The following is an 8,067-nucleotide window of genomic DNA, read 5'->3' as shown; positions in this document are numbered from 1 at the left end:
TTAGAAGTGTTTTGCATGATTTTTGAAGTTAGACCCTGAAATGTCAGAAAACAGCGTTTCAGCGCAGAACAAAGTTGGTTCAGGCAATGCAAGCTGAATCTCTGTCCCACTTTAAATTTACACTCTGTGCATGAATAAAAGCTATTTTGCAACACAGAGAAACATATCTGAAGGTGTAAGAAGTGTTTTGCATGATTTTTGAAGTTAGACCCTGAAATGTCAGAAAACAGCTTTTCAGCGCAGAACAAAGTTGGTTCAGGCAATGCAAGCTGAATCTCTGTCCCACTTTAAATTTACACTCTGTGCATGAATAAAAGCTATTTTGCAACACAGAGAAACATATCTGAAGGTGTTAGAAGTGTTTTGCATGATTTTTGAAGTTAGACCCTGAAATGTCAGAAAACAGCGTTTCAGCGCAGAACAAAGTTGGTTCAGGCAATGCAAGCTGAATCTCTGTCCCACTTTAAATTTGCAGTCTGTGCATGAATAAAAGCTATTTTGCAACACAGAGAAACATATCTGAAGGTGTTAGAAGTGTTTTGCATGATTTTTGAAGTTAGACCCTGAAATGTCAGAAAACAGCGTTTCAGCGCAGAACAAAGTTGGTTCAGGCAATGCAAGCTGAATCTCTGTCCCACTTTAAATTTGCAGTCTGTGCATGAATAAAAGCTATTTTGCAACACAGAGAAACATATCTGAAGGTGTTAGAAGTGTTTTGCATGATTTTTGAAGTTAGACCCTGAAATGTCAGAAAACAGCGTTTCAGCGCAGAACAAAGTTGGTTCAGGCAATGCAAGCTGAATCTCTGTCCCACTTTAAATTTACACTCTGTGCATGAATAAAAGCTATTTTGCAACACAGAGAAACATATCTGAAGGTGTTAGAAGTGTTTTGCATGATTTTTGAAGTTAGACCCTGAAATGTCAGAAAACAGCGTTTCAGCGCAGAACAAAGTTGGTTCAGGCAATGCAAGCTGAATCTCTGTCCCACTTTAAATTTACACTCTGTGCATGAATAAAAGCTATTTTGCAACACAGAGAAACATATCTGAAGGTGTTAGAAGTGTTTTGCATGATTTTTGAAGTTAGACCCTGAAATGTCAGAAAACAGCTTTTCAGCGCAGAACAAAGTTGGTTCAGGCAATGCAAGCTGAATCTCGGTCCCACTTTAACTTTGCAGTCTGTGCATGAATAAAACCTATTTTGCAACACAGAGAAACATATCTGAAGGTGTTAGAAGTGTTTTGCATGATTTTTGAAGTTAGACCCTGAAATGTCAGAAAACAGCTTTTCAGCGCAGAACAAAGTTGGTTCAGGCAATGCAAGCTGAATCTCTGTCCCACTTTAAATTTACACTCTGTGCATGAATAAAACCTATTTTGCAACACAGAGAAACATATCTGAAGGTGTTAGAAGTGTTTTGCATGATTTTTGAAGTTAGACCCTGAAATGTCAGAAAACAGCGTTTCAGCGCAAAACAAAGTTGGTTCAGGCAATGCAAGCTGAATCTCTGTCCCACTTTAAATTTGCAGTCTGTGCATGAATAAAACCTATTTTGCAACACAGAGAAACATATCTGAAGGTGTTAGAAGTGTTTTGCATGATTTTTGAAGTTAGACCCTGAAATGTCAGAAAACAGCGTTTCAGCGCAGAACAAAGTTGGTTCAGGCAATGCAAGCTGAATCTCTGTCCCACTTTAAATTTACACTCTGTGCATGAATAAAAGCTATTTTGCAACACAGAGAAACATATCTGAAGGTGTTAGAAGTGTTTTGCATGATTTTTGAAGTTAGACCCTGAAATGTCAGAAAACAGCTTTTCAGCGCAGAACAAAGTTGGTTCAGGCAATGCAAGCTGAATCTCGGTCCCACTTTAACTTTGCAGTCTGTGCATGAATAAAACCTATTTTGCAACACAGAGAAACATATCTGAAGGTGTTAGAAGTGTTTTGCATGATTTTTGAAGTTAGACCCTGAAATGTCAGAAAACAGCTTTTCAGCGCAGAACAAAGTTGGTTCAGGCAATGCAAGCTGAATCTCTGTCCCACTTTAAATTTGCAGTCTGTGCATGAATAAAACCTATTTTGCAACACAGAGAAACATATCTGAAGGTGTTAGAAGTGTTTTGCATGATTTTTGAAGTTAGACCCTGAAATGTCAGAAAACAGCGTTTCAGCGCAGAACAAAGTTGGTTAAGGCAATGCAAGCTGAATCTCTGTCCCACTTTAAATTTACACTCTGTGCATGAATAAAAGCTATTTTGCAACACAGAGAAACATATCTGAAGGTGTTAGAAGTGTTTTGCATGATTTTTGAAGTTAGACCCTGAAATGTCAGAAAACAGCGTTTCAGCGCAGAACAAAGTTGGTTCAGGCAATGCAAGCTGAATCTCTGTCCCACTTTAAATTTGCAGTCTGTGCATGAATAAAAGCTATTTTGCAACACAGAGAAACATATCTGAAGGTGTTAGAAGTGTTTTGCATGATTTTTGAAGTTAGACCCTGAAATGTCAGAAAACAGCGTTTCAGCGCAGAACAAAGTTGGTTCAGGCAATGCAAGCTGAATCTCTGTCCCACTTTAAATTTGCAGTCTGTGCATGAATAAAACCTATTTTGCAACACAGAGAAACATATCTGAAGGTGTTAGAAGTGTTTTGCATGATTTTTGAAGTTAGACCCTGAAATGTCAGAAAACAGCGTTTCAGCGCAGAACAAAGTTGGTTCAGGCAATGCAAGCTGAATCTCTGTCCCACTTTAAATTTACACTCTGTGCATGAATAAAAGCTATTTTGCAACACAGAGAAACATATCTGAAGGTGTTAGAAGTGTTTTGCATGATTTTTGAAGTTAGACCCTGAAATGTCAGAAAACAGCTTTTCAGCGCAGAACAAAGTTGGTTCAGGCAATGCAAGCTGAATCTCGGTCCCACTTTAACTTTGCAGTCTGTGCATGAATAAAACCTATTTTGCAACACAGAGAAACATATCTGAAGGTGTTAGAAGTGTTTTGCATGATTTTTGAAGTTAGACCCTGAAATGTCAGAAAACAGCTTTTCAGCGCAGAACAAAGTTGGTTCAGGCAATGCAAGCTGAATCTCTGTCCCACTTTAAATTTACACTCTGTGCATGAATAAAACCTATTTTGCAACACAGAGAAACATATCTGAAGGTGTTAGAAGTGTTTTGCATGATTTTTGAAGTTAGACCCTGAAATGTCAGAAAACAGCTTTTCAGCGCAGAACAAAGTTGGTTCAGGCAATGCAAGCTGAATCTCTGTCCCACTTTAACTTTGCAGTCTGTGCATGAATAAAACCTATTTTGCAACACAGAGAAACATATCTGAAGGTGTTAGAAGTGTTTTGCATGATTTTTGAAGTTAGACCCTGAAATGTCAGAAAACAGCGTTTCAGCGCAAAACAAAGTTGGTTCAGGCAATGCAAGCTGAATCTCTGTCCCACTTTAAATTTACACTCTGTGCATGAATAAAAGCTATTTTGCAACACAGAGAAACATATCTGAAGGTGTAAGAAGTGTTTTGCATGATTTTTGAAGTTAGACCCTGAAATGTCAGAAAACAGCTTTTCAGCGCAGAACAAAGTTGGTTCAGGCAATGCAAGCTGAATCTCTGTCCCACTTTAAATTTGCAGTCTGTGCATGAATAAAACCTATTTTGCAACACAGAGAAACATATCTGAAGGTGTTAGAAGTGTTTTGCATGATTTTTGAAGTTAGACCCTGAAATGTCAGAAAACAGCATTTCAGCGCAGAACAAAGTTGGTTCAGGCAATGCAAGCTGAATCTCTGTCCCACTTTAAATTTGCAGTCTGTGCATGAATAAAACCTATTTTGCAACACAGAAAAACATATCTGAAGGTGTTAGAAGTGTTTTGCATGATTTTTGAAGTTAGACCCTGAAATGTCAGAAAACAGCGTTTCAGCGCAGAACAAAGTTGGTTCAGGCAATGCAAGCTGAATCTCTGTCCCACTTTAAATTTACACTCTGTGCATGAATAAAAGCTATTTTCCAACACAGAGAAACATATCTGAAGTTGTTAGAAGTGTTTTGCATGATTTTTGAAGTTAGACCCTGAAATGTCAGAAAACAGCGTTTCAGCGCAGAACAAAGTTGGTTCAGGCAATGCAAGCTGAATCTCTGTCCCACTTTAAATTTGCAGTCTGTGCATGAATAAAACCTATTTTGCAACACAGAGAAACATATCTGAAGGTGTTAGAAGTGTTTTGCATGATTTTTGAAGTTAGACCCTGAAATGTCAGAAAACAGCTTTTCAGCGCAGAACAAAGTTGGTTCAGGCAATGCAAGCTGAATCTCTGTCCCACTTTAAATTTGCAGTCTGTGCATGAATAAAACCTATTTTGCAACACAGAGAAACATATCTGAAGGTGTTAGAAGTGTTTTGCATGATTTTTGAAGTTAGACCCTGAAATGTCAGAAAACAGCGTTTCAGCGCAGAACAAAGTTGGTTAAGGCAATGCAAGCTGAATCTCTGTCCCACTTTAAATTTACACTCTGTGCATGAATAAAAGCTATTTTGCAACACAGAGAAACATATCTGAAGGTGTTAGAAGTGTTTTGCATGATTTTTGAAGTTAGACCCTGAAATGTCAGAAAACGTACTCGGTTACTTTCGTAACCTCGGTTCCCTGAGATACGGGAACGAGTACTGCGTCGTTAAGACGCTTATGGGGAAAAAGCTCCTTTTTCTCCTGAGACTGAAGTATTTCAATAACGCAGTGTAACTGCACGACCATTGGTTTGTGCAGTGAGATGAAAACAAACCAATGGCTCGGCAGCGGGGCTGCACGAGCCTGTGGCAATGATTCGCGCCCGAACGCGCCAAAAGGGGCGGAGAATTCGGCTATATAAGCGTGCATTTTGCCACAGGATCTCAGGTTCTTCGACTGAAGCGACGACTGAGTCGTGCAGCTACTTAGCAACGGCAAGCAACGCAGTACTCGTTCCCGTATCTCAGGGAACCGAGGTTACGAAAGTAACCGAGTACGTTCCCTGTCGATACTACACTCGTACTGCGTCGTTAAGACGCTTATGGGGAACCAGTACAATCCCGCCGTTGCTAAGGTAGAGGAACGACTGTATGGCCCTAGCACAGGATGGGCTAGTAGGAGCCAATTTGCTCAATAGGATAACCTAATGAACATTCCGTTCCAAGGAAAAACGATACACTTGGAAACTCCCAGAGGCCAAGTGCATACATAGCAATACTGGTAACAGAATTCCTCATGCAGAAAGTACCCTAGTCTGCAAGACAGGGACATCTAGATTATAAAACCTAGCAAATGTGGACGGTGAGGCCCAGCCTGCCGCCGCACATATTTCTGCAATGGATACTCCGCTGGACCGGGCCCATGACGAGGCGACGCCTCTAGTCGAATGGGCTCTTACCCCCATGGGACATGGCAGACCCAAGGAAGAGTAAGCCAGCATTATAGCTTCCACTATCCACTTGGATAGTCTATGTTTTGTGACCGATAACCCTTTGTTGCGGCCTCCAAAACACACAAAGAGCTGTTCTGACTTCCTAAAAGAAGCCGAACGCTCCAAATAACACCTCAATGCTCTCACGGGGCAGAGGGGATTAAAGCCTTGGTCTTGCTCCGAGGGGGGAAGTGCCAAGAGAGAGATAACCTGGTCTCTAAACGGTGTTGAGAGACTCTTAGGTACATAGCCGCATCTCGGCTTCAGGATGACTTTAGAGTCATTTGGCCCGAATTCTAGGCATACAGGATTTATGGATAGAGCCTGTAGGTCGCCCATACGCTTGACTGATGCCAATGCTAGTAGCAGGGCAGTTTTTAGCGTTAGAGGTCGAAGGTCAACAGACTGCAGCGGCTCAAATGGAGGGCTCTTCAGAGCTCTCAGCACTGTGGGTAGGTCCCAAGTAGGAACTGTGACGGGGCGAGGAGGGTTGAGCCTTCTCGACCCCTTCAGAAAGCGAACGATCAGATCGTTCTTTCCCACAGACTGACCGTCCATAGGGACATGAAATGCCGCTATGGCCGCCACATAAACCCTGAGCGTGGAGGGAGAGCGTCCCTTGTCCAACAGCTCCTGAAGAAATGACAAAATCAATGATATGTCACACAAACTCGGGTCTGCACCGTGGGTGGAACACCAGGCGGAAAAGACAGACCACTTGAGTCCATAGAGTCGCCTGGTAGAGGGTGCTCTGGCCTCAGAAATAGTATTTAAAACGGTCTCGGGGAGATCTAAAGGCTCCCGTCGAGAGACCAGACGTGCAGCGCCCACAGTTCCGGTTGGGGGTGCCAAAGCGTTTTGTTCGCCTGCGTTAAGAGATCTCGTCTCAACGGAAGAGGCCACGGTGCTGATGACAGCAGCCGGTGGAGATCTGGGAACCAATGTTGGTTCTGCCAGAAGGGGGCCACTAGCAGGATTTTGAGTCTCTGTTCCCTGACCCGCCTGACTACGTGTGGTATCAGGGCGATCGGGGGAAAAGCATATAACAGGAGATTGGGCCAGTCGTGGGCCAATGCATCCTGCTCCTTTGAAAAATAAATTGGGCAGTGACAATTGTCTTTTGAGGCGAACAGGTCTACCTGAGCCTTGCCAAAGACTGCCCATATTTCCTGAATCGTCTGGGGATGAAGCATCCATTCGTCTGAGGAGACGTTGCTCCGAGACAGCATGTCTGCTCCTTGATTCAGCCTGCCAGGCACATGAGTTGCTCTGAGCGAGCGAAAGTTGAGCTGAGCCCATCGCAAGAGACGTTCCACTAATGTGAAAAGGCGTCTCGACGAAAGACCTCCCTGGTGATTTATGTACGATACCACCGTCATGTTGTCCGAGCGGACTAAGACGTGGTGTCCCTTTAAGACTGGCAGAAGTGTATGGAGGCCTAAACACACTGCTAGCATTTCTAGGCAGTTGATGTGAAGGCGTTTTTCGGCTTCTGACCACTGGCCGAATGCCGGCTGGCCATCGCACAGAGCTCCCCAACCTGAGTTGGACGCATCTGTCGAGACCATCTTCCTTCTGCACGCCATGTCCAGGGGAACGCCCTGTTCCATCCAAGAAAAATTCTTCCAAGGAGTCAGCGCTGTGACACAGGTCTGATCTACCCTGATGCGCAGGCGTCCTAGACGCCAGGCCTGAGGCGGAACTTTCGGTTTCAACCAGTACTGCAGAGGGCGCATTTGAAGTAGGCCCAGCTGGAGTACTGGAGATGCTGAAGCCATAAGACCCAGCATCTTCTGAAAAGCTTTGAGAGGGCGAAGGGCTCCGATTTTGAAGGAGGCCGCGAGCTTTCGGATGGCTTGAGCTCGCTGCGGCGCAACCATTGCCTTCATTTGAATGGAGTCGAAAACTGCTCCCAGGAACGCAATACATTGGCTGGGAGACAGAGTGCTCTTGGCAAAATTGACCCTGAGTCCTAGGCATTGCAAGTGGCTGAGGATCACGGATCTGTGATGTATTAGCTCGTTCTCTGACTGGGCCAGGATGAGCCAGTCGTCGAGGTAGTTCAAGACGCGGATTCCCTTCTGCCTCAGGGGGGAAAGAGCCGCGTCCATGCACTTCGTAAATGTGCGAGGAGCTAGAGACAGTCCGAACGGAAGGACTGTATATTGATAGGCCGCTCCCTCGAAGGCAAATCTCAAGAATTGCCTGTGGTGGGGGGCAATCTGGATGTGAAAGTATGCATCTTTCAGATCCAGCGAGCAAAACCAGTCCTTTGTGCGTATGTGCGAAAGGATCTGTTTTAGCGTGAGCATTTTGAATGGCCGTCTCATGAGGGCGCAATTCAAACGCCTGAGGTCGAGGATGGGCCTCAGACCGCCATCCTTTTTTGGGACGAGGAAGTAGCGGCTGTAAAAGCCTGACTCGCTCTGTGCTGGGGGAACCGTTTCCACGGCACCTTTTGCCAGCAGATTCCTCACCTCTGTACGCAAAACCTCTATGTTTTTGCTGTGAACTGAGGTGGAGACCACTCCGCGAAAGCGGGGTGGTCTTCGAGCGAACTGCAGTGTATAACCTCGTTCTATTATGCCCATAACCCATTTCGACACCCCGGGGATG

Source organism: Garra rufa, chromosome 6, assembly GCF_049309525.1.
Source record: "Garra rufa chromosome 6, GarRuf1.0, whole genome shotgun sequence".
NCBI lineage: Eukaryota > Metazoa > Chordata > Actinopteri > Cypriniformes > Cyprinidae > Garra > Garra rufa.
Note: the sequence above shows the minus strand (reverse complement) of the source record.